An 8,032-nucleotide genomic window follows, 5' to 3' on the forward strand; every position below is an offset into this window, starting at 1 on the left:
CACCCTCCCCCATTCATTCATAAGGAGCTTTGAAAGGTGGTCTGCTTTGACATGTACATCATTAGACAGTAGAGAGGAAGCAAGGTATCAATATCAGAAATGAGCAATAGCAGGAAAAGACTGTGGCAGGAAAAGAAAACAATTAGAAACAGTTTGGTGTCCTGAAGTAAATAATAATAATAACTGCCAAGTTGGGCTGACAGAATCCCATCTAGAGAAATGGAGAGGCAAAAATGATACACTCACTCACTGGCCAGCTTTATTAAAGAAATAACACCAGAAAGTCTGCTTATATGGACTTTGATGAGAGTGCCTAATGCAAGAATTCTTGGTCTGAGATTTAATGATCTTGCCTACCTTTTGGCTAATACTGTAGAAACAAAGTGCAGTCCAGGGATAGATAATATTATTTTTTAAAAATCTATCTCTAGTTTTATCCAAAACTAGACAAAAGTCTTCCTCAGAACAGAAAATTGCACTCTCAGATTTAAGGAATGGTGACTTTTGGAAAGTAAATAAAAACAGCATCACCATCATATTTAGCATAGCAATCTAAGATCCATCCTCAGCTACACAGCAATCATAACTGCTACAAGCAGAAGTTATCTACTGACTACTTCATCTAGGACCCTACTAGCTTTGTATACTAGTCATGAGATTACCACAAATGTCCAGGATTGGGCTGATACTGCTTCTAGAGACATCAATAATACAACGGCCATTAATTTTAAAGACAGACAGGCTAAGTCAATGCTAAGAGCTTTTGAAAATCCTCTCCTAAAGATTTTATACAACATTTTCCTGCCACTTGAATTATACCAGACATCAGTAGAATCTAAGGTTGCATTCAATAATTTGTTTGATGTAGTGCTTACCCTGTTTATTTAAAAATAAAAGCAAGATTCCCAAATGAAATAAAAAGTTTAGCTGCTTTTTAAGCTTTTATTGAATTCTTCTTAGTATGTCAGATCATGTTGTTTGAAGTTCTGCAGGATCAATGCACAGTATTTTGCTAACCTTTTTTGGATCCAGTTTGCTTGGGTTCTTACTCACAAAATTTCACTTTCAGGTTCAACCTCACTTAAAAGTTCAGAGAGAATTTCAGCCAAGTCCACTAACTGTGATCTGGTTTATGTTAAAGTCAGCCCATAAACTGCTCAAAACCAGGCTGAGATTCTTTTGAAACCAGGCCTAAGGTCTGTGTAAAAGCAAACTCAAGAAAATGTTTTGATGAACCTAGGTTCAATATTTCAAAGTCTACAATGAAACCTGAAACAAACCAAATTCCAATTTGTTTGGGGCTTCATACTGAAAGCATTGTATCGCTCCGTCAATCTGATGACATTTTACCACAACTTTAACAATGTAAGATTTTTCTTCCCATGATTTCCCCAAAACCCCTTGGCTGCTGGAAGCAGTAGTGTATTACTATGGATACAGACTACAGAGTGGGGTATGTGGAAGAGAGTGGAGGTTACAGCATATAAAAAGACTTCTTTAGAGTTGGCATTTGGAGCAGGGAATCAGATAGCGCAAGAGCTTTTTTTATTCAAATACCTCCAGGTCATAAAAAGGTTAATTTCAAGAAGATGAGCTAAAATAGATTGCACTTGTGTTTTCATGCCTTTGGTAAAGTAATCTTTTTCTGGAAAGCAAAGTAAAAATCTTCACATATTTACTTGATTTAGTCTGGAGAAAGTGTAATTTAAAAATTAATAATTTGACTGCAAATGCTTTCTCTTTTCAGCTGGGCAGGGGAAGACTATCTTGTCAGCTACAGAAATAGTCAGACTTGCATGCCTCTGCTTTTGACATGGCTGACTGCAAACATGCTCATGTACTTTGCTGTTCTGAAAACAGAGTCAGTCATGACTTCACTATCACCATGTACAATGGTGAAAAAGAACCCAAGAAGTGCAATCTGGAAAGTACAAAGTACAAAGACTAGCAGTGACGGACTTTCCAGGGAAGGAGCTAGGCCTTCTTTTAAAGGATCTAACTCTTCGAAAGACAGGGACAATTAACAGGAGAGCCAGAAGGGTTTTTCTCTGAACTAATGGTGACCAACAAGATCCTCCAAACTAATATAATAAGGCCTATTAAAATAGCCTCATGGAATAATCCCTAGTAAAATCCACAGGAGTGAAAATGGTAACATTGCACAGAAATTACCCAGCAAGTCCTTTATACTCAGAAATATAAAAAGGAAGGGAAAATAACATTACTTTGATAAGTTTTACTCATCAAAATTCTGTACACCTGCAGATGTTCCATATTTATAATTAAGGTACAGCTGCTCTTCTAGGGATGTTGAAATATCCTTCCCAAAGAGAGCAATCATGAAACCAATTAAGATCTGGGAAAGGCCTAATTGTGCTCCCACGCCAGCCTGTGACAGGGCTTGCCCTCAGCTTCATAACAGCGGAATCTGTCCCAGAATAATTTGCAGCAAATGGAGCGATCAAAAACAGAGAGGTTAACAAGTTTAGTTTAGAATTAACTTTTACTTCGGCAAAGATTAGTATGTCAAGCTGAATACTAAGTAGAGGTCAGTGCTAAAAGACCACCACACTAATCACGGGAATGTGTTGGCGCAGGCATTGATGTGTTGCAGCAAATGTTTCTGGAGGAAAGCAGAGAGCAGTTTCTCCCCAGCTGTTGGCCTGGGGAGGTTCTCAAGCCCTGCAGCTGCACTGCTGGGACTTCTCCTCACAGGCTTCCCTCGCAGTCACAGCCTCCTTGCAGGCTGCCTTTCTCCATGCAAAAGCATCCCAGATTTCTGGAGCTCTAACTCTCAGCTTTAGGCAAGAATCATACAATTTTTCAGTCCTTGGCACAATAATTTTTAAAGATTTTTAGTCAAATCTGTTCTGTTAGAACAACAGAATCATTTAGGTTGGAAAAGACCTTTAAGATCATCGAGTCCAACCGTTAACCTAGCACTGCCAAGTCCACCGCTACACCATGTCACTAAGCACCGCATCTACACATTGTTTAAATACCTCCAGGGATGGTGACTCAACCAACTTCCCTGGGCAGCCCATTCCAGTGCTTGACAACCCTTACAGTGAAGAAATTTTTCCTAATATCCAATCTAAACCTCCCCAGTGCGACTTGAGGCCATTTCCTCTTGTCTGATCACTTGTTCCTTTGGAGAAGACACCAAGATCCACCTCACTGCAACCTCCTTGTAGAGAGCAATAAGGTCTCCCCTCCACTTCCTTTTCTCCAGACTGAACAACCCCAGTTCCCTCAGCTTCTCCTCACAGGACTTGTTCTCTAGACCCTTCATCAGCTTCATTGTTTTTCCTTGGATACACTCCAGCACCTCAATGTCTTTCCTGCAGTGAGAGGCCCCAAACTGAACACAGTATTCAAGGTACGGCCTCACCAGTGCCAATCACTTCCCTGCTCCTGCTGACCACACTAGTCCTGATACAAGACAGAATACTGTTGTCCCATCTGTTACTAAGGAGCACTTACTAAGTGCAGGATACAAGACAGCAGGACCCAAAGGAATAGCACCCTCAAAATGAGGAAGAGGATTCCCTAACCCTGAAGATAGACAGTTCAGTTGCAAGGCAAAATACTTCTACTTTTGCTTTGAAGAGACACCGCCATGTCACAGCCCTTAAAGCTCCATTTGTAAGAGACACAATATACTTTCTTATGGTAATTCTTAATTTTCTGTTACTTACTCAAAGCAGTAATCTTCCAATTGTCCGCAGCACACAAGCACATTGCTGCTTCCACAGGATTCAGCCAGCTGTAACACACAGTCCATGCACTAACCAGCGGTTCCTCAGCTAAAGTTGTGTGCAAGGGAAAAGCTTGGATGGGTGACGCTCCAGAGTAAAAAAAATTTGGAAGGCACAGCATTATTCATGACTGTCATAGTTTAGCCTCGCTCAGGGAAAAATCAGAATCCTGTGCTTCAGATCTCCTCAACTCAGAGGACAGAAATTTATTCTACAGTTTTCTAGAACGCTTTCCAAATTTGAGAGTTCCTCATGTTTCTCTGTATCTCCTGAACAGTTCCTCAGTCATATCCCTTTGGCATTTGAAACTTTCACACAGGGAGAACGAAAGAGGTGAGGGGAGAAATATTTAAGTCAAGTGGAGCAATGAAACTTGAAATATATACAAACCTGCAAATTACCCACACAGAGGTGTGATATGAGAAATACCTAATGTTTCCCCTGACACACAAACTGCCTGCTCTAAGTTGGCTGTGTCGTTGTAAGGTATTTATCACTGCAAAACCCTGTAGAACATTTTCACCTTCATAAATATACACACTTATTCTGATGTGCCTTAAAACTGCTAAAGGAAAAAAAAAAGAGAAATGCTTTTACTATCACATCGGTTCAATTTCATCTCAAAAAATCAGCAAGATTTCAACTCATCCCTTTATCCTGGGATAACTTATTGGTGTTATTTCCATCTTTGGGGAAAAAAAAAAAAAAAGGACTAGTTGCAACACAGAGGGGTGTGAGAAGCATAAAAAAAAAGCAGGGTCACTGTAGGGTAGTCTTTGGAATTGACAACAGCAGCATATTCATTTCAAGAAATCTCTTTCCTCCATAATTCCCTAGAATATGGAGCAGATGTTTGGAGGTTCTTTTGTGGGACCCTTAGCCTTAAATAAATTTACACAGTTTACACAGCTCTCTAAGGCTTGGGGATCCTCCAAAGCTGCAGGTTTCTCCTGACTGCTATAGACAGGTTTTAATGAAATCTGCTGAAAGATATGGAGGCTGACAACCACCAAGAGGCAAAAGGATAGAAAGCAGAACGTGTGTCTGCAAACAAACAGACACGCCTCCAGAAACACAGGCATATAACACAAGAGCAGCTATATTGATTATCCGATAGCATTTGACACCGTTAACAGATAAGCTCTTAGGCCAAAGTTGTTGGTTATCACGTATGTATCACTACACACTACTTTAGCTTTAATAGTCACTCTGACAGAGAGAGGGAGTGAGGCAGACAGACGATTTTCGAAGAGGGAGAGAAAGATCTAACCTCTAACACAATTGACAACTTTGTTCAAACCTTTCTTGACCAAAAAAAAAAAAAACCAACAAAAAAACAAAACAACCAACAACTGTGAAACTTGATAAGACATCCTTCATTGAAAATAACTGAGTCCAAAAATAATATACTTTTGAATGAGCAGTGGGGGTTACCACAATATATATTAAGGGAAATAAGAAAGCAATTAAGACACTTTTGTTAAGGAATTTTTAAACTGTCAGCAATATATGCCTTTTGTTCTTCAATCTTTTAGGTTAATAAAATCAAGGCCAGTTCCCTTAGAGATGCTGAAGCTATCAGGTATCAGTAAAACTTAATGTACCACAGGGACCATGTAAGAAAAAAAATGCGCTTAATTGAGTGCTCAGAGCCAGAGCCACCCATTGTAAGTGTATTCTGGCAATTGAGATGTTATTATTGCCAAGGCTTTGCCATATGATGATATAAATGCATTTTTCTGAGTGAGAGCTCTGAATACATGGGTGAAAAGATGGCTGCATTCCTTAGAAAGAAGAGCCAGAGCTCTTCTTTTGCATTTTGTCATTGACATCCACAAGAAGCAGTAGTGTCATTAATGGGATTACATTTCTAACTAATTCGAAAGCAAATCTGGTAAAAATTCCTTTCCAAAATGAGAGACAGAATTTGCATTTCTAATAATGTCTCTGTCTAACTGGTAACCTTATTATCAGTCTCTCAGTACCGTGTTCAGTACTCCTTTCCATCTTACTTCATTTCTCCTCTCTAGATGAATGATGTATGAGCTTTTCCAAACGTTTTCAGCATGAGGTCTCTATTTAGCTACGCACTGGAAGTGTTAGGAGTGAATGAAGACTAAGAAACCCAAACAGCATCACAGCACTAACAGTAATTCAGACTCTGATTACTGATCCAAATTAGACTGGACAAACTGAAAAAGGCAGAGTTTTGATATGGATTCTTTCAAATAACAGTGAGCTATGACAAAATCCACATTTTTTCTGATGTATCCAGTACTCTACAGTCAGATTCTTGAGTTTCAGTAGAGAGAACAAAACCTGATACAAGGCTAAACTCCTCAGGTTTACTTCCAGGTTATTGATCTTCACTCGAAAACTTCTAACACTAAGTAGAGGTAGGTGAACTGGAGGAAATATTTCCCTCAGGGGACATTTGTCCAAGGCCACAGTGCTCACTTAGGGGTTTTTATCAAGCATATACACCTATTCCCTTAGGAACTGAATGTACAGTCTCAAATCTCTTCAGGCTGGAAGTCTCACCTTGCTAGAGCACAGATATTGGATAATTAGCAGAGCCCTGGCAGTCTGCCCCCACAAGCTGAATTTAGACAAGAAAATATTCCCAAGCTTCCCAACATATTTTTATTTCAGTGGGGAGAAAGCACTTTTTTAGACCTTAGAGGCACTTTCAAAGAAAAGAAAACCAAATATTTTTAGGCCGCAGGTGTGAACAGGTTACTGTAATATTAGTCTTTTTCAAAGACATGGAAATGCTGATAGAAAATGAAACCATTAAAGAATTAAAGTCAATTACACAATTGCACACAATCACACAATCAAAGTCAATATGGTTTTGTGGAAAACAGATCTTGTCAATAAATGTTATTTTTTAACGTAATTTACAATGTGCCTCCTTTTAAAAGGAAAAAAAAAAATCACTTTTCACCCCAGCTCACCTTAGCATTCATCATGCCACATCACCTCCATTAACACTACACACTCTGACAACAGTATTTATAAGAGTCCATGGGGTAATTCCATCCTTTCCAGTCATCCTGTCCCTTGTAGTTGCATCTACACTTGTACAAGTCCTTTCATCCAAAGTCCTCCTCAGCTCTTCCCCATGCTACTCCTAGAAAGGTGGCTGTTCCTGACTGAATACTTTATTACACCATCTTGTCTAACTAATAACTTCCCCACCATTCCCTGGGGGTACACACTCATACATACATGCACACTTACTACAGTCCAATATCATACATATGAACGCAGACTTCAGGGGCTTTTCAGCTTCCCTCTGAACAGCAAACGTTACAACTCTCTACATAAAACATCATGCTAGGCCAATTGCGAAACAGAGGAATGCCAGAGACTAGTTCTGGATGTCTGAAAGCTTGATTTTGTCCCTAATATCCTGTGGAAGCTCAGTCAAATCCTGTACCTTCTGTGTGCCTCAAGATGCACCTTTGAAGTGAGGAGGAGAACTGCAGATGCAAAAGGGCATCCAGTATTTTTTGAGGTACAGAAAAGCATACAATAGAAAATAAAGCCTATAAATAAAAGCTGTGAGAAAAGGCATATTAGGCTTCAAAATAAGGTATGTTGGAAGGGGTAGGGGTCAGCATTGAAATAAATTTGGCTGTAGGCATTTCAATTTCAAGATAAGATATGTTGAGGTGGTTAAGGGAAACTGATTAGATTAGTCATTTATATTCATTGGCAGAGAACGTTGGCATGAAGAAGGGACATCTAGAAAAGGGGATGCAGTTAGCTCGTGTGTAGCTATTAATGAAAAAGATGTGTCTATCACTAGGAAGTGAAATTGGAGTCTGTATCAAGCTTCCTCTCTCTGCCCTACCCACTCTTTAACAAGAAATCTCACCTCTTCACATCCATCATCTCCTCAACCTGACTCCCACTAGCCACACATCTTAACTCCCACAGACAGAAAACATCCTCAGATTTTGGAGAGCTGTCTATAAAAATAGTGGGGGATAGAAAAAAAAAACCCTTATTCTCTGACCTGGCAAGATTTTACTAATTGAGATTAGATACATCCCAAACTGGAGTTGAACTCCTGTTTGTGTAAAGATTTTCTTGATGGTCCCACAAAATGCCTAAAGGGCCTGAAAAATCCCTGTTTAAGAACATAAGCAGTTGCCTAACCCAGACAGCCTATGCGTTTTTGTGAGTCACTGCAGAGAGAGGATCTGCCACTCTAGACATAGCAAAACCCTGTTTCAGTTCAGAGTAGAGCACAGTTGAGAGGGAGC

This window comes from Chlamydotis macqueenii, chromosome 2 (assembly GCF_036417535.1).
Source record: "Chlamydotis macqueenii isolate bChlMac1 chromosome 2, bChlMac1.mat, whole genome shotgun sequence".
Lineage (NCBI taxonomy): Eukaryota > Metazoa > Chordata > Aves > Otidiformes > Otididae > Chlamydotis > Chlamydotis macqueenii.